The sequence below is a fragment of the Cryptomeria japonica genome, chromosome 4, assembly GCF_030272615.1.
Source record: "Cryptomeria japonica chromosome 4, Sugi_1.0, whole genome shotgun sequence".
In the NCBI taxonomy this organism is placed as follows: Eukaryota; Viridiplantae; Streptophyta; class Pinopsida; order Cupressales; family Cupressaceae; genus Cryptomeria; species Cryptomeria japonica.
Genome location: NC_081408.1, coordinates 772,981,102 through 773,001,507, shown reverse-complemented (window position 1 = coordinate 773,001,507; position 20,406 = coordinate 772,981,102).

Genomic DNA, 20,406 nt, shown 5'->3' with positions numbered 1-20,406 from the left:
TGTTGTATTGAATGTTCAAAACCAGCGATGTTTCTTGGAGTTCAAGTCCAGGATTTTTATAACATAATGATCCCATGGTAATTGTCTAAGACCTTTGTATTTCCTTATAGTCACAAAATGTTTAGATTTCAGAGCACTAAGGTGCAAGTTTTTACTTTCATATGTGTTTTTCCCTAAGTCTTAAGAATTTGATTGCAAGATATTGGTGGGTTGAATATAAACATAGTCTAATTTGGAGGTAGGCTAGCAAGTTGATAGGGGAACAATAGCTTGGTTTGACATGAACATGCATGCCTAAAAATTGTAGAACAAATTAGTCATTTTGCTGATATTATTTCATGGATATGGTTGCCTTATCATAAGCATAAGTAACATCTTGTGTTGTATAAAAGGTCCCTAGACATTTATATTGATTAAATACTTGTAGCAACATATTTCTACACTATAATGTCTATTTACATACATTATATATCGATTTCCATGTGAGTATTGGTCAAATCTAGAATTTCTTGATTGTTTTCCCAATCTTGATATGTTGTTTGCTTGAGCAATTTCTCCATCATCCTATAATCACATTCATTTGTCATTTTTAATTATGATAATTTTATGCAAGTATTAATGTGCATTCAACTCATTTGTTGCTTTGATCTCCTAAAAAGAGATGTGTAAATAAATTAACCATCTTTTTTTTTTTGATAAAACAAAACTAACTTATAATAAAAGTAATATTTAATGGGAGTGTTGAAGATTAGTGAGACTATTGCAATATTAACCTTAACAATGAGTATGCAAATCTAAAAATGGATTTCAAGATCACCCAAATATGATTGTGTGATTTAGAAACATTCAACAATGAGAGTATGGAGAAATATCACACAACAACTGGCACAATAATTACGTGGAGAAATCCTCGCTAAAGAAAATTTCCACACTCAAATATATCCAATCTTTGTGTTAATTAGTCAAATAATTGTATATAAACTCTACATTCTCTCTAAATTTCTACAGCATTTTGTTACTCCAACAACTTGAAAAACAACTTATCTACTACTATCACAAGTACCCAATTTATAGAAGAGCATGGATGACAATATTATTACAATATCCTAAACAATAGGAAAAAACCATACGCCCCACGGTCTCCGAAGAATTTTGTAAACATATTAAAAATAATTAAATGATTGCAATGGCCTTCACTTGGGTGTCTAACACATAGCCAATCAAAATTTGTCAATACTGAATGCTTCATTACTCTCTGATAGGTGGCTGGCATGCATGACTTAGAAACCTATACACCCAACACAAGAAGAAATGCAAATGATACATGTCAACATGCACAGATATACAAGTCCAACTGTACCCTACCTCCAAAGTGAATGCCCAAAAGGAATATTCTCCTAATATGTTATGTAACTACCATTGATGACTAGATCCACCTCTATTAATGTAATTATATTTTTTCATAGGTAAACAAATACTAAATATTTTTATCATGTTGAACAAGAACCTAGGCATCCAAGAACCCATTTCAAGGATTATGGAAACACATGAAAATGACTTAGTATTGTAAGGTTAATGTCACCTATATCCTAACATTCTCCCACTTGGCATTATGCATTTCAATTACATATCCATAATGTACATAAAAATAATAATCATGACAATGATCAAGGCTTGTGGCCTTCCTGCATCAAGAGAAATTAATCGTGTTCACTAACTTCATAGGAGAATATACAACTTCATCTAAGGTGTCAACTTTCTCTAACAAGACCTTACCATTCTACACCATTTCTCACATAAAGTTATTTTTATAATGTTAACATCCTTCTAGTCCGGGCATGATATATAGGATATTTTACCAAACATATGGCACTCTAAATATCACAACTAATCCTCACAAAAACCAATACATGTACCAAGTCTATGTAACCATATCGCCTCCTTAGAAGCTTGAAGAATAACCATATACTCTACTTTTATGATGGACAAAGTAATAACCATAGGCTCTCTTTTATCCATCCAACTCATTACACCTCCAAACAAAATGAAAACATTTTCATTGATATACCTTCTACTATTCAAGTCACCTACCTAATCTGCATCAATAAAATCCTATATGTCTAATGACTTAACGACATCATCAATATCATGATAAAACAAATAGTAATTGAAAGTTCCTTGTAAATATCTAAACATGCTTTTAACAAAATTCCAATGCCATTTAGTAACTTCTTGCAATGACCGGGTTTGTTTTTGAGGAGGCTTTCTTCACAGTTGTTCAAGAATAATGGTTCATCACTTTGGGCTGACATGTATGTGTCGTGATGAGTCTCTGGCAGAGCAATGTGACCGACTGTTCGATATTGATGTCAAAGGGCAGGCAGTGATTGTTGCGATTGTTGAGGACACGCTCAGCGAAGAAAGGCACTGGTGCGATGGTTTCATTTATGAGATCATTCTTTGCCTACTAGTGGACTTTCTTCCTTCCAAGGAGGCATGCATTGAGAAAATGGTCAAGTTTGTCAGGGATGTGGATGCCAATGCAGTAGGCAATGTCGTCATGGAGTTGGAAGAGGAATGGGCAAGCATCTTGGGTCCTTTCTTCAATCCTGAGTGCTTCCTCTTGGATGTGGATGTTTCAGATTCTGAAGATGAGAACCAGGTTGTTGCGACAGAGTTGCGGACAAAGAAGGAGAATTTTATGGGCAATGCATGGGATGTTTTTCGTGCAGGGGTCTCCACTGGCGAAATGGGTCCATTTCGAAGGATAATGAATGAAGATCTTGGCTGGCTGTCAAACAACAATATTGAAAAGGTGGCGACTTTGGGTGCTCGTATTGTGACTATTCTGAGGCTTCTGTAGTGTCTTTGGCCTTGATTGGTTGATGACTGGTTTTTGTTTTTCTGGTATGGGCCATACCCTTTTTGGGGGTCTGGTGCATGTGTAATACTTTTTATTATCAATATAGGGCGCTATCCCCATACTCGATAGCACTTATCTATAAAAAAAAAGTCCAATGCCCTCTACTAGGGTTAGAAATAACCTACTTAAAACTCTCACTGCTTGAGCAATATTTAATCTAGTGAAAACCATTAGATACATCAAACTACCAATAGCACTAGCATAATGAACCTTAGACATCTCTTCAAAATCCTCATCGTAAAGGATACATGTCTAAACTAAGCTTAGTACCAACCAACAATGGAATAATTATTGGCTTAAAATTATCCATATTATACCTCCACAAAATAGTATTTGTTGGTGTGAATAAGGTGTTTTACCTAACTAGATCACCTAGTAGGTCATATTCACATGTTTTATTTACTTAGGTCACTAGAATCCTTCTGGAAATCTTGGTTGTAATGAGATCTTATCTTATCTTATCTTATGTCATTTAATACATATGTCTTAGTTTATTTAATGTTTGTTTCTCATGTCATAGGATGAAGACCATGATCTTATCTAATCATATCTCTCACCTTGCTTATATAAGAAAGGCCTCTTGCACATTTGTGCTATAATAGGGGATGCTCTATCATTAATACTTTATTAATCATTTTATTTTTATTTTTTGCTCGGTTATTAATCATTTTATATTATTGAATCTATAATAAAACAAGTTATTCTCTTGGCATACTCTCTTATGGAAAGTTATTTTACATGGTATCAGAGCTCCAAATCTATGAATGATCTTTTGTTGAGTGCATTTTTGGACAAAATAAGCATTGACATTGATTTCAAAAGGCCAAAAAACCCCTATTTTCATATATAACACTTAACTTTTAGGGTCTAGAACTTTTTTGGTAATTTTATTAAGATTTCAATTTTTTTGTATGAATGTAACATGCCCATTGTTCTACCCATTTAATTTACTAAGTATTAACCCACAAGTGAAAGAAATAAATTGCCAACATAAAAGTAATAAAAAATTTCTTTTTCCATTTCATAAACAAGATGCATATTTAAAATAAATCCCATTTTTTTCCATTGCATCATAATTCATATACAATATCATATTCATAAACATATGAAAGCATTTACATTTTCCTTCTCAAATTTCCATTTACTTTAGGAGTATTTGAGTTATATGCGTAGCTTCTATGAGCTTAATGAAACATAAGAGAAACAAATGGTCTAGATGTCCTTGTTGGTATACATCCTCAAATTTTGATCGCCAACTACGTGAGGAAGAGAATCACTCAAGCGCTTTTCCACCCAACCAAGACTTTACAGTCCCTCGTGTCTCTTCTAACTAAAGTGGCCTAACCCTTCAATGAAGAGATTGGTTTGGTGACCTCATAATAATAATAGCCTTATGAGCATAGTGTTGTGTCCTAAATATCTAGAGGTACCATACATTGGCTACAACCTAAATGTATGGTGTTCCATGTCTAGTATGTAAACCTGGATCACAGTGAACCAACAATATAGATAGTGGCAACCTACACTACTTTGGCCAAAGGATTCATCACCTAGTACTTCGAGTGTGAATTGTATGTCCAACCACTTCATTGCTCAATTTGGTATACTAACCATTTATTCTATTACCATATCATTCCCATAAAGTTAATAATAGGATGACTAACTAAGTTAATCCCATCCATGGATTGACCAAATCAATCATTCCTACATACTAAAGATACACACCATTGCACAATTCTAAATTAGCTATTATATACATATACGTAAATCCAAACATAAAGATTAATGACAAGTTTCTATCAACTCAAGTATGCATATTCTACTAGTAAACATAATTTCAATCATTGTATCACTTAAGCTTATACAACAACTTTCTATAAAATAAACATATTTCAATATAAAGGAAAAGATAGAATCCTCGTGTTTGGATTATAGCTTCCACGCAGTTACTAATTCCAAATCAAAATCGTTTTGGCTCCACAACTTGTCCACAATCATAAACTCTCCCAAGCTCTTAAAAATAACACCTATCCTACTTCCTCACACAAAACTTGAACTATCCTCTTCCTCTCACAAATGAAGAATAACAAATAAGCATTGAGAAAATTCCAGAGTAAAAGATGTTTCAAGAAAGAAAAGAGTTCCTCTATATATACACAAATTTGAGAGACTTAATGCTATAATTAAGTTTTCAAATTCACCACCACTATCTCTACTAATGCCACCAATAAGACTATGTGGCTTCTCTTCTAACCATAAAGTTACACATATAGAGTCCAATTTAATTCTACTATGAATCACTCATAATTTACTAAGTCAAATATGATTAGTTATCCTTATCATTTACTTAAACAAATTGATTTCTATCTCTCATTAAAATAAAATTACTATTAATATATTTAACATAGCCAATTTTCCTCTTGTTATGCCTAGCAAAGTGGGTCGACCTAGTCAAAACCCACATGGTCAATAGGGAGTAACCCATATCCAAATGGATAGGGTGCGCATGGTATTACATTTCTCCCACAATATTATCATCTCCCCCATGGCATTAATACTTCCCCCACATACTTGTTAAGGGTGGCAGGTTTCACTTGGACTACTTGCCACCCTCCCCTTCCTATGGAGTAGGGTGAGCCTAGCATAGAGGTCGATGGCTTGGTCAATGCATTGACCATTCAACTTTTCTTCCACCGTGGTTGTCCCTTGGTCAACAAGAATAATATCTATATGTGTGTGTGTATAATATATGTATACATGTTAAATTATTACATAAACTATACTTTTATTTATTTATTCCTCTGCCAATATATATACATTAATCATATATATATATTCATCGATTAATATATAGTTATGATGAAATCAATATTTAAACCTATCATAAAGATTCAATCAAACATTCTAATCAAGGACATTCAATCCATAACATTACGAAAAATCACCGATTTGACAAAAGACAACTTACCACTATCCCTAACTAATTTAACTCGACTTAACCAACTAGGATGTGAGTGTGTGATGGCCCAATAGGACACATATTTAAGATTATCGAACCAAGTTCTTCTCCTGAGTGATCTCTTCCTCCCTTCCAGAGGCTTGATCATTTCTTGCATCCAACTTAGCACATCACAATAGTAGTCAACTGTTATAAAATATATATATACGCATCATACATTTTTACCTCAAAATATCACATTGCTTGCACATTAATTCATCAGATTCCCAATCAAGATAAATGTATTCAAAGCATGTTCATGTGTTGAATTATTTTAACTAAACAAAGTAACGGGTAATACCACAATGGGGTGTAACGATGAAAAATTGTGTACATCATATTGAATTCATATAGTCATATGCAATTGTATCATAGAGTTTGGTCCATACAAATCACAATGTACTAAGTGCAAGCATTGATATAATCCATAGAGAATATTTTATCATTTGAAGCTCATACATCACCTTTGTGCATGTGTCACATCAATAAGCATGATTTTACAATTTTTGTTGTATTAAATATGGCATTCAAATGGTTGTAAGGTGGTCCATTCTCCACTACCACCGAGCACCAATCACCCTTCCACCATCACTACTTCGCCCAGCTAATGGTAAATTTTTTAAAACCCTTTATGCAACCCTAGGTCATATTTTATTATTTTGGCAATCAAAGTTTATACATTTAGAATGACAACCAATATTTTATAATCGCCCACTATGCAAACACCAACTAGGAAACTCTAAACACATTCAACTCAACTCCCACAACTACCCAAAATTCAAGTAATGATAATGGCTACCAAATGTTCATGAAACACAACAACCTTAGAGTTAAAACAAATAATCATGATATGGAGAAATGATTAACCTAACAACAACGATCTTTTATTTTTTAGTATGGAAAATGGTTTTTTATCACATCTATATATAACAAAAGAGAGAAATACATACAAGGAAGCCAAAATATTACCCTAAAACAACCAAGAACGACATGAAACACCAAGATTCATAACACTACATCAAGCCACAACACCCCACACAGGGGGACAACAAAGCAACATGCAATATGCCAATAAAGAACAATACCTTCTAGATGATTAGAAAGGTCGCCTTCTTTTCTAAATCAAACACCTTCTAGATGATTAGAAAGGTCACCTGAACACAAATAGGAGGATAAATCATTTTATTTTCCAAAGGGTGAGGATCCAAAAGGAGGAACACAAATTGTAGCCTCAATAAATTTATTACATTTTCCTTCAAAGAGGATTCATTATTGTCCACAACAAGACAATCTGCATCACCACAAACCCAATTGCGAGACACTAACAGTGGAACCTGTAGATTCTTAGAGTGTGTATGGTCATCCAAGGAAAAAACACACAGATTAACAACATGTCTCATCTTATGATAATTATAACACATCACAAGGGATCCCTCATAATTGAAATTTGTTGAAATGGGGTCCTAGCCTAGAGACATAAACTAAGATCCCAAATCGATATCATTCATTGGAGGAAGTACCCAACAAGATCTAATTTTAGTCCTAAAGGAGAGTTGGATACTTTGTTTAATCATTTCCTCTTTTGTGTTTGATTTGATTTGATGTGAATATGTAATGATAAGGTAAAATGATGTGAAATTGACAATATGCAATATAAATAAAAATATATAGAAGAGAACCAAGATATAAACTTAAATCTAGAAATGAAATGCAGAAGGGAACATATCACTGAAATATAGAGCTAAAAGTGTCAAAATATAGAGATATGTGCCCTAGTCATGTACAAGTGTCTTCATCAACTAAGGCTTTGAATTTTGGATCAAAATGTGTTGTAGATCGCTCCCTCCAAAATTTAATCAAAAGGTGTTGGACTAAGGTGCTAATCGACATATTCTAGGGGTTTTCGTCTATACAAAGTTTGGAACTATTTGGCTCAATATGCTCTATGCAAATCTACAACTTTCTATTGTCAGATCTATAACCTTCACATAGAGACTTGAGGGGAAAATGGTTATTCTATATAGGAGCTTTCCTAAGTCAAACCCCGTGTTGGTGTTTCCACCTTCACTCTAGCTATAATGATGAAAAAGAGATTTTAGTCTTGCTAGGACAGAGGCTAAATCTAAATTGAAATGCTTGAATTGAAAAAATAGTATACCTTAGGATGGTGATGCGATGCTCTTTAGGTAAGTCCCCCAAGCATTGATGCAATAACATGACAAATCGTAACAAAATCCATCATGAAAACATACTTAAGATAAGTTGATATAGCTTGATGCTCCTTGTACTCATATCTACTCTTGAATTGAAATGATAGAATTGATAGATAGGATTTAAGAATAATAAAGAATTGCCCTATATAAAGTTATTAAAGTATTTTCACATTTAGGTCAACTTCCAATAGCCATATGAAAATATCAGGATCAAATCACAAATGGCAGGAACTGAATCTCACAAAGGTTCAAATTTGGGCTCCCTTTGGAGTGACTAAGGTGTTATGCTCCATAGTCCACTAGGACTAAGGTGTTATGCTCCATAGTCCACTAGGACTAAGGTGCTAGGTGGCATAGTCTACCCAACAAAGAACAAAATTAAGGTGGTTGTAGAGTGCACAAACCCAAGACATAGGAGGTCACCTCATGAGCATATGACAACAATTTGGATGTGATAAGGCCCAAATAGGCTCAAAATGACCTACAAGGAAGCACACTAAATCAAGGGCCCGAAAAAAGTATAAAATTGTAAAGGGGTTACAATTTATAATACTAAAATAATTAATCTATTAAACCTGATTTATTCAAGCTTTGAAGAAATACAAATCAGGGGATTTTCTTGTCAACCACAATGTTGACACAAAATCTAGCATACAAGAAATGCTTTCTATATTTGGTCACCTCATCAAACATAATGAGATCGCACTTATTCATCTTAATACTCGAACGTTAGTCCAAGAAGTTTGACCCACACTAGGACTTTTTTAAAGCCAATATTATTGAGATCTAAGCTTGGTTCCCACTTTGTGAGGAAGATGTACAATTTTCCAAGAAAACCACTCCTCAAGGTTTGATGACAGTCACCAATAAGAGAAAATGAGACGATGAAGCAATTGGAAAGAAAAACAATCTCCAACATATATTTGGTTTTCCACTTCCTCCTTGTCCAATATTTGAAATTATCCACATTTGGCCTAGCACCCAAGAACTTTCATGTAAGAAAATTCAACCACATGGAGCCTGACATATCAATAAGCTTGTCAAGATTTTTAATCCATCATCCCTTTTCAAACACTAAAGAAGGAACGATATTGGGAGGAGACATGATTCTTTGAGACTATGGAGACATAGGACCAATTGTTGCATAAACCACAAAGGAGGTAAACATATGAATGTCAAATCACATACAAATCTGAGATAATTGAGTCCAACGCACCAAGATTTGCTACCAGTGAAAGAGGAGGGGCCACTTCATGAGAAGACATGGGCATCAATCTCCCAACAGACCCAATCCATTTCACACATAACATTCTCATTTGTAAGGCATGGTGAGAGGAGGAAGCTTCTCATAAGGCCCTAACCAAGAGAGATAAACAACCTAAAAACTTGTCCTTTGGAGCCCCTGGTGACTCTTGAATGCTCTTTTTTTTTTAAAGAAGTGACAGAGCCAACACTTTTATACACATCCATCCAAAGGTCTATCAATTTAATAATCTCCTCAATAGCTATATGATTTCCTCAACCGTCTAAATCAAAGTGTGGTCACCATTACCATCCTCATCATCCCCTCCTCCTAAGCACTCCTCACGCTTGACACCTATTCAAATGATTTGTTGTTCCCACTCTTCTCGCTCATTGTTCTTAATAATAACATGTTTTGTCGTAATGCAAACCTTTTTTATAAGTCAGACAACCAAAAAGGGATGAAACTCCACACTACCTGAACACTTAGAAAAGAATTAGTCATAATGTTTCCTAATAAAACATAAATTATCTTTTGCATACCTATAGGTTCACCTACATAGAAACTAGTCTTAATATGCAACTGAGATCTACTCTTGCACAACAACTAAAAGCTACTCAATTTCACCTAAATTTTCAAATCAATGCAAAGGACCAAAAATCTAATACATGTTCAACCATGAAGATCACACAAATACAAATGCACACATCATAGACACAAAAATATATACAAAATATGTAGAGGCTTTCATTACCACACCACAAATAGAATGAATACATTGTAATGGTTGCTTGAAGGACACGAGCATTGTAACTCACTATATTCTTAGCTCCTTTCTCTTCCTAAAAACTCGCTATAAAATAATAGATCAATCATATCAATGCATACTCACAAATGAGTAGGGTGCTTGCTTATAAAGGCATATAAGATCATTCCTTGCAACCAACATTAAGTGTACATACATTAATTATATATACATCTACTAACTACCTATTCAATTATCAAATAATTACATTATAAAATTAGGGAAAACATATCAAATTGTAAAGACATTTATTTTTTATATATTTGAGCTTGATTTCAAAATGTACTGTAACACATATCTCATTTATCCATCTATTGCATCTTACTGGATTTTCCTGTTAAACTTTTATTTCCCTTGCAAAACTTGTAACTTATATTTGATAAGACTTGTTAGTGAGAAGTATTTTACATTCAGTGCCTTTAAATTCGCTCATGATAATTGCAACATCCATATCAATGATTCTTTTCTAATTGTTCTATTTTTCAATGCCATAGATTATCAAATTTCCAGCCAAAGTTTATGTTTAAAACATACTTCGTGTCTTTTAAGTTTAACAAAAATTTATGAGACAAACAAGGTATTATTCTTCATCTTTTTAGATTAGTCTTTTCAAGATTGTCCAGAGAAAACTGTTGGAAGTGAAGTCCAACGGACTCCTTCCATTTTACCACCAAAACCTTTGGCTCTTCATCTTCTGCTTGTAAATCTCTTTAAGAGCTGGTTGAATATCATTTGTTATGAGTATTCTGAAGCTGCTTGCAGCTATGTATGAACAAACCAGAATTGGTCATCAATATAATTGATTCCCTTGCTTTAAGTGTGGACGTAGGCAATCTTTCGAACCACGATAAATTTGTGTGTCTCATTTGTCTTTGTCTGTGAATTCATTATTCTATTTTTTTTGCTCTTCTAATTCGTTTCTAAATCCTAACAATTGATATCAGAGCAAGGTTAGATCGCTGTTAAGATTTCGGTGGTTGAAATTCTGAAATCATGGAAGAAGCGAAGATAGAGAAGTTCTCCGGTCAGAACTTCGAGTTATGGAAGGTGCAAATGGATTCTTTGCTAATAAAGCAAGACCTTTCACTTGCACTTGAAGGGAAAGCAAAGAAGCCAACGATGGCTGATGAAGAATGGGAAAAATTAGACAAGAAGGCAAAAGCGACAATTTTTCTCTCGTTGTCCAACAATGTTCTCTTCAATATCACAGGTGAAGCAACAACGAAAGATGTATGGGATACTCACAGCCATGTATGAAATGGTGTCGGTTGCCAATAAAGTGTTTATCATGAAGCGATTGTACAAGCTTAAGATGAAGGAAGGTTGCGCTATGGCAAATCACATCAATGAATTTAATGCATTGATTAGTCAAGCAAATTCGGTGGGTATGACACAAGATGATAAGAGCAAGGTTGTTCTTTTATTATGCTCTTTGCCAAGCAGCTAGGATGGCATTGTAATAGCAGTTAGCACATCAATATCCGGTAAAAATAAGTTAGTTTTTAATGATGTAGTAGCTACTCTTCTCAACGAGGATTTGAGAAGAAAGAATGAAGAACCTTCATCCGGTGAAACCTTAACGGTGGTAAGCACAGAAACTAGAGGTAGGAGCCATAATAGAGGCAAAAATAATTATCATAGACGTTCGAAATCAGTAAGGAGATCGAAGTCTAGAAACAGGAATGGTGATTGTTGGTTTTGTGGCAAAGCTAGTCATGTAAAGAAGGATTGTAGAAACTACAAAAAGGCACAAGAGAAGGTGCAGGACATCGAAGAAAATATAGTCTACGACAACGATGATAGTGTACTAATCCTTTCAACAACCAACACTACCCTGGATCATGGGTACTTGATTTCGGTGCCTCCCATCATGCTACCTCGTGTCTTGAAGCGTTCATTAACTACAAAGAAGGTCATTTTGGAAATGTTTTCTTAGGAGATAACAAAGCTTGTGAAATTACAGGAAACGGTGATATGTTGTTGCCATTAGAAGGTGGAAAAACATGGTTGTTCAAAGATGTTCAGCATGTCCCAAAATTGAAGCGGAATTTGATATCCGTTGGACAGCTCTTTGATCAAGGTCTTAATGTAAATTTTCTTTCGAATACTTGGAAGGTAACTCATGGTACCATGTTGATTGCAAATGGCAATAAATTGGGTAGTCTATATATATTTAAGACTCATGGTGAAGTGGGAGTTGCAATGGTGATTGAGGACAGCAAAGCAGATCTTTGGCATCAAAGGCTTGGGCATATTAGCAAGAAAGGGCTCCATGTTATGCACACAAGAAATCAGCTTCTGGGTCTCAAACTTGTCGACTTAGCCTTTTGTGAACATTGTCTTTATGGCAAACAAAAGAGAGTCAGTTTTTGAAAGGTGGGTGTGATGCAAAGACAACACTGTCGGAGCTTGTATACTCAGATGTTTTTGGGCCTACCGAGGTAACTTCCATTAGAGGAGCTAACTATTTTGTCACCTTTCTTGATGAGCGTACAAGAAAAGTATGGATTTATATGCTCTCTAAGAAAACTGAAGTTTTTTCAAAATTTAAAATTTTCAAGGCTTTAGTTGAAAATCAGATTGAGCATAAGATTAAGTGTCTACAAACAGATAATGGTGGAGAATTTTGTTCACATGAATTTGATGATTTTTGTGTTGATAATGGGATTAGAAGAATTAAGGTTGTTCCTTTCACTCCTCAAGAAAACGGTGCAGCCGAGAGGATGAACAGGACAATCTTTGAAAAGGCACGATGTATGTTATCAAATGCAAGTCTAGGCAAGGAATTTTGGGCAGAAGCTTGCAACACAACAGTATACCTGATCAACCGAAGTCCCTCATCTAAATTAGACTTTGGTATTCCAAAAGAGGAATGGCAAGGGAAGAGGATTTCATACTCCCATCTTCACGTGTTTGGATGTGAAGCCTTCTCGCGTATACCCAAGGAGAAACGAACCAAACTGGATCCCAAGTTGCAGAAGTGTATTTTCATTGGATATGACGAAGAGCAATTTGGTTTCAGGTTGTGGGATCCAGTTCACAAGAAAATTGTTCGCAGCAGGGATGTAATTTTTCATGAGACTTCCTTCCCTGCGCTGCAAGGTTCAAATAAACCAGATAAAGAGTATGTTCCTCTGTCTCTGTTTCAAGATTATTCTACATCTACCAGTGCTCTGCCTCAGATCTCTCATCCAATGGGAGCCCCTATGTCATCTACCACGATTGAATACAATTCTCAGACTGATAATGATGAAGAGAGTGCTTACAATGGCTGCTCTCCATTTAATTCTAAAACAGCACGTTGTGGTAGAAATGAAATTATACAATGTGAATCTGGGGATCTGTAGAATAGAGCACGTCTTCCACAGGTTAGCACTCATGTTGCAGAAGATGTCCTCACACCACCTATATCACTGCCTACACGGGTGGAGGAACATCCACACAGTGAGCACATTGGCTCACATTCTCACCGGCACGATGGGCATTCCTCACGTTGGCCTGCATCACCATCACCACAACATGCTACGAAGTCTTCACGCCACACAGCACACTCACCACCACTCGCTGGGCACTCGCCACCGCTTGTTGGGCAAACCACGCGGTTGCCCCCGAAGTCTTCCTCCATGGGCACACTGCAGGTGCATCTTCTCGTGCAGACCGTGGAGGATACTTCTACAGTTGCATACTCTCGTGGCCCACTTCCTTACAAATCCACATGCCTCGTGTGGACTTCATCCTCCCAGCCTCATGCAAAATTCTGAGGTTGAACGCCCTGCAGAAGGTAAAATCCACCATGGGCATCAAACATTAAATGTAAACAACATTGATTTGCATAAACAAAGCACAAATGAAGTGAATGATTCCACTACTCCAATAGAGAGTCAATTGCGAAAATCTACCAGACAGAGGCGACCTCCTGTAAAGTTCTCTGACTATGACTTATTATTTTTGTGAAGAAGTTGAGCCTATCTTGTTAATCTCTGATCAAACAAAGCCTGCAACATATAAAGAAGCTTGTAAAATTGCAAATTGTGATAACTGGCACGTTGCAATTTGCAAAGAAATGGATGCACTATTGTGAAATTAGACATGGGATTTGGTGCCACTTCCACCTAACAAAAAGGCATTATGAAATAAGGGTGTATAAATTGAAAGATGAAGCTGGTGGTCGGAAAAGATTTCGAGCAAGACTAGTTGTCAAGGGATATGCTCAGCAGCAAGACCTCAATTTTAAAAAAAAATTCTCGCCAGTAGTCAAAATGACTACCATCCGAGCAGTATTGGGATTGGTTGCAGCCTGGGATCTTGAGCTTGAACAGTTGGATGTGAAGACGGCATTTCTCGATGGCGACCTTAATGAGGAATTGTTTATGCATCAACCTGAAGGATTTATTAAAAAGGGTCAGGAACATCTCTATTGCAGATTGAAACGGAGTTTGTATGGGCTTAAGCAAGCCCCACACCAATGGTATCTTAAATTTGACAAATTTATGATTGATCATAAGTTTACTCGTTGTGAGTCTGGTCCTTGTATCTATTTTAAAAGGCTTCCCAATGGTGAATTTGTCATACTTCTCCTTTATGTGGATGATATGCTAGTGGCCGGCACAAGCATGAAGATTGTTAGTGATCTTAAAACTCATTTAGCTAATGAGTTTGCCATGAAAGATTTAGGGGCAGCAAAAAAAATTTTGAGATGACTATTTTTAGAGATAGGAAAAAGAGAGAACTCAAACTATCTCAGCAAGACTACATTAAAAAAGTATTGGACAGATTTGGTATGGCGGATGCTAAGTCTGTATGCATCCCCTTAGCCTCTGATTTTTAGTTGTCTTCTCAATTGTGTCCCAAAACACAAGAAGATAAGGAGCTTGTGGACAAAATTCCATACAAATCAGCAGTTGGAAGTCCTATGTACACTATGGTGTCTACTCGTCCCGATATCGCTCATGTTGTGGGAGTGGTGAGCAGATTTATGTATGATCCGGGCAAATCACATTGGGAGACGGTCAAGTATATTTTGCGATATCTCAAGGGTACTTCAGACCTTTGCTTGTGGTTTGGGAAGGGCAAGGCACACTTGCAAGGGTTTACTGATTCTGATTTTGCCGGAGATTTAGACAAAAGGAAGTCTACTTCAGGTTATGCTTTCACATTTGCTGGGGCAGCGATTAGTTGGGCTTCTAAATTAAAACATATATTTGCTCAATCGACTGTAGAGGCTGAATACATAGCTCTTTCTAAAGGAGCCAAGGAGATGGTATGGTTGTAACTCTTGTTCAACGAGTTGGGTTTGAAGCAATCAGATTTTGTTTTGTTTTGTGATAATAGCAATGCCATCTTTATGACTAAGCATCAGACATCTCAGCCTCAATCCAAACATGTTGATGTTCGCAGTCATTATGTTCGTCACATGGTCCAAGAAGGCAAGTTTCATGTAGATAAAATTCACACCGAAAAGAATCCAGTTGATGTGCTCACTAAAGTTGTTAAGTGGGAGAAGTTCGATTTCTGCCAAGCTTCTCTCGACCTTTCTAATATCTGATAGCGGGACTGAGTGGGGGAATCTACTTGTTGCAGCAGTTCGTTAATCCAGTTGATGTGCTCACTAAAGTTGTTAAGTGGGAGAAGTTCGATTTCTGCCAAGCTTCTCTCGACCTTTCTAATATCTGATAGCGGGACTGAGTGGGGGAATCTACTTGTTGCAGCAGTTCGTTGGCCTTCAAGTGGGAGATTGTTGGAAGTTAAGTCCAACGGACTCCTTCCATTTTACCGCCAAAACCTTTGGCTCTTCATCTTCTATTTGTAAAGCTCTTTAAGAGCTGGTTGAATATCATTTGTTATGAGTATTTTGAAGCTGCTTGCAGCTGTGTATGAACAAACCAGAATTGGTCATCAATATAATTGATTCCCCTGCTTTAAGTGTGGACGTAGGCAATCTACTAAACCACAATAAATTTGTGTCTCATTTGTCTTTGTCTGTGAATTCATTATTATTATTTTTCTGCTCTTCTAATTCGTTTCTAAATCCTAACACAAACTATTACCTATTTCACCCAATGAATTAGCAAGAACATAAATTCTCTAAAAGTTTGTATCGATCCCAAGAGAATTCTATTCCGACAGAATTGTGTAACCTATGTGTGGATGGGTTTCAACCAAAATTCTAGGTTCTTTTTTCTCACTTGGATTTCAAATTCATTTTTGGAAGCTATTTTAGAGACATATATTAATGCAAATCTAATGTTGAGTCATACCCGTTGATTTGATAATATCAAGATAATGAATAAATTGACTAATGGCCTATCACATGTAGATCACAGATTGGGTCACAAGTTGTTATAGGCTTATACAAGTTTATATGCAAAATATGACAATATGAACTACTATCACTAACAAATTCGCTAACTACTATCTCCTACGAACAATTCTTGATTTATTGTCTTCTTCTTTTTGCTGCTTATTCTTATAGTAACTTTAGAGGTAATTAATTATATATCAGCTCCAAGCTTTACGAATGATCTACATTAGTCACAAGATGCTCCAAATTTTGATGTCCTATGAAACATGTAGGTTGACCAAAATCTGGTGATGAAGCATTAGTGTTTGGAAGATTTCGATGAGGTTCTAACTAGAGGTCTTGTTGACCCCATACGACCTTGAGATATGTTCGATTGAATGCTGCAAAACACAAAAATTCTGCAAACCTCACTTGATGAACTGAGTATTGGCTATTCTTAATTGTGATCCTCTAACAACGATAACTTTCTATAATCCAATTCAAACTCCTAATATTTGGGTATGATGCACATGAGCTATTGTAGAGCTTTGATTCAATATTGTGAGTTGAAACAGATTATGTAGTGAAATGTACTAAGATGTACTAGGATGCTTTGAAAAGTGAGTCTCACACTTTGCCAATTTTAAAGGAAATTCAAGGCATTCTACCTCAATTTGTGAGATATGTGATGTTTTGTGTTCGTCTTCCTCTTCACTTAACCAAGTATTCTTCATATTGCCTATTTCTGGAGTTGCATCCTATTTTGTTGTCTAATATCTACTCGATCTGATTTTGTGGTTTTTGTAGTAGTTGTTTTTCTAAATAGATATATGTGGTGTTATCCCTTCATTGGCATTCATGGTACTGATGGAGATCTGCGATGTTGACTATAGGTGATATATCAAGAGCTTCTGGTAACTCAACTTCATAAGCATTTCTTGAATCACGCTTTTTGAGAATCTTACAAGAATCAAACTTCCTCATTGTCAACTTGCTGTATATTTTTATTGAAAATCTTCCTTTTCTAAGATATACCACAACTTTATCCCCAACAAGAAATTATTTATATCTCCACTTTTCATCTATCCTTTGTATTTGTTATTAATTATCTCCAAGTGCTCCCTAATCTAATTGTGTATTGTTTCCATATAGCTCACAAATTCTTTTGCTTTTGTGCTCTTTTTGTTTTCCTTATGGATGTGCTTGAGTTTTGTTACCTATCTAGGTTGCAATCTAGTCACAATTTAAAATGGTGTCTTCCTTGTACTTATTTTCACTGAGCTATATGTGCATACTCTACTTGTGGTAGAATTTTATCCCAAAACCCCAACTTATCTTCTACTAAACATTGCAACATGTCACCCAAACTCTTGTTTCCCCATCTATTTGTGGGTGACATATTGAGCTAAATATTAGGTTTTTCTTCATTTTCTTCCATATTGTTCTCCAAAAATATCATATGAATTTTATGTCTTAGACTAAAACTATGCTTCATGGTAACCCATGCAATCCCACAATATCCTTGAAAAATATAGTAGCAACATGTACAGCATCATGTGTCTTCTTACAAGGAATGAGTTGTGCCATCTTAAAAAATAACTACACTACCACAAATATACAGTCATGTCCTCTATGATTTTGGTAACCCTATGAAATTCATACTTATATCCTCCCAAGATTTCTCTAGTATTGTTAAAGGTTGGCACAATTCAATATTCTAACCACTCCCCTTTGCAACTTGATAAGTCCTACACTCTTGAACAACTTCCTTGCATCCCTACATATTTGAGGCAAAAAATAATGATCACTTACCAAAGCCATAGCCTTATCAATGCCAAGGTGTATGATTGATCCACCACTATGCTTCTCCTTGATCAAATTATCCCTCATTGTGATCTTAGGAATGCACAATTAACATTCTTTGAAAAGCACATCATCCCGAATGAAATAACCCAACCACTTATTCACGTTTATTGCAATTGGATTCCTACTTGCTTTCCAAGACTGCAAAATCTAGGTCATCTTCATACATGTGTTTGGTTTCTTCAAATATTATTGCTTCTATCCTCATTTCTAGTAGCAAATTCCTTCTTTTGTTCAAGGCATCTACAACCTTGTTAGATTTATTGTTGTGTTTCAACATGAATGTGTAACACTACATGAACTTTACCCATCCCATGTCTTTTTTATTCAACTTTCCTTAAGTGATAAAATAATATAAGGCTTGATGGTCAGTGTGCAACACAAATTCCTTCAACAATAGGTAATGTCTCTACATCTTCAAAGCTTGGATTATGGCATAGAACTGCTTGTCATAGATTGGGCATCTCTTCCGTATCATTAAATTTCTCATTGATATAACACTAAAATTCCTAATGTACTTGTAGAAACTTGTTAATCCATAATATTGGTAGAATGTCACTCCAACTCATGACCCTCCCACTTAAGCCCCTACTACCCCTAACTAGAGATTCAATCATGAATATCTCACTTATGTCACATCCTAGTGTAGAGGAGCTTGGTCTTTTGGCCCCACTACATGCTAGATCTAGTTCAAATGGATCTCTGCTTGATTTGTTTGGGGTCTTTATGGTTTCTCTTGTCTACGTGTTTTCCTCTCAGCTCCCCATGACCCTTCCTCCTAGGGTCATCCCCCCTGTTGGTTCATATGTTGCTTCAAATGTTTATAACCTATGGTGTGTGTTAGGGTCTCCTCCATCCTAGGCTATGTCCTACCCTTTGTCATTGCTAATGGTGGTCATGTCGATCTTCCCATGATTGTGAAGGCTCATGTGGGTGTGTTTGCAAGTGTTGTTGACATGTCCCTTTAGTTTTCCCAAGTTTCGGCACCCTTTGTCCCTATCTCTAGGAGTGATGATCCTTCTAGGATTGGGGTTGTGGGGGCTTTAGGTCTTATGGCTTCTAGTAAGGTTGCTTGGAGCTTTTCCCAAGTTGTTAGGTCTGTTGTTCCTCCTCTATAATGAAAATCTAGTCCATTTCCTTGTGCCAAACTCCCTTGTGATGGTCTATGGTTAGGATGTGGAGGATGAAGAGTTCTACCTTTGAAGGGCTTTTGGTTTGCAGATCTTTCGTTCTATTGCCTTCTTTGTCGAATCTTCACAATTGAGTTTTGGGTTCTTGGCAACCCCCAAGGTTGGTAAGATTGAACTTTACCCCTATGCTAAAGGCTTCTTCGTTGCTTCCTTTAGAGGATAAGAAATTGCTTTTGGGTGAGTTGTAGGCTTGGGGAGAGCATTCTCTCTCTTAAGCCATTGACTAAAACTTTCAACCCCCTTTACAAACCACTTAATGTGCATCCAATGTTGGTGCAACTTTCTAATCTTCTCCAATTCTGGGAGATGTCTTATTATGAATCCATTGGAAATTCTAGATGGTTTACGAGTCCACTTCCTATTTGGAACATTCTAAATATGCTCGCTTTTTTATAGACATTGAACTTTCCATGCCTCTTCATGGTGACTTGATTTCAATGGTTAGGGATTTGCCTTGGAATCAACCTTTTGATTATAAGGACATATTTTTTCGATGTTGTTGCTTCACTACTAGCCACTTGGCTTCATATTGCTCTCAAGGTCATCAGAAGGACCCTGCAATTTGGTGAAGAATGCTACTAGTACTCACTTGACTACTAAGGGTCTTGTCTCTTTGGAGGATGACTCCTCTCAAGGCTCTAATGAGAGCTTAGCTAGGTTGACATTATCTTGGTAACCCTATTGTGGTTCCTCCTCATGCGTGCTCCCTTTCTATTTATCTGTCAACTTTCATCCCCGTCTGGTATTCTTCGATGGTCGTTGGACACATTTCCCCATGTCTTCCTATTGTTCCCCCTTCATCTGATGTTGGTCCCCCCAAGAGGGAGCCTCCTATTCTTTGGCCTCTTGTAAGATTTTGGATGATAATATTGCTTGGACTATAGTTCGTAA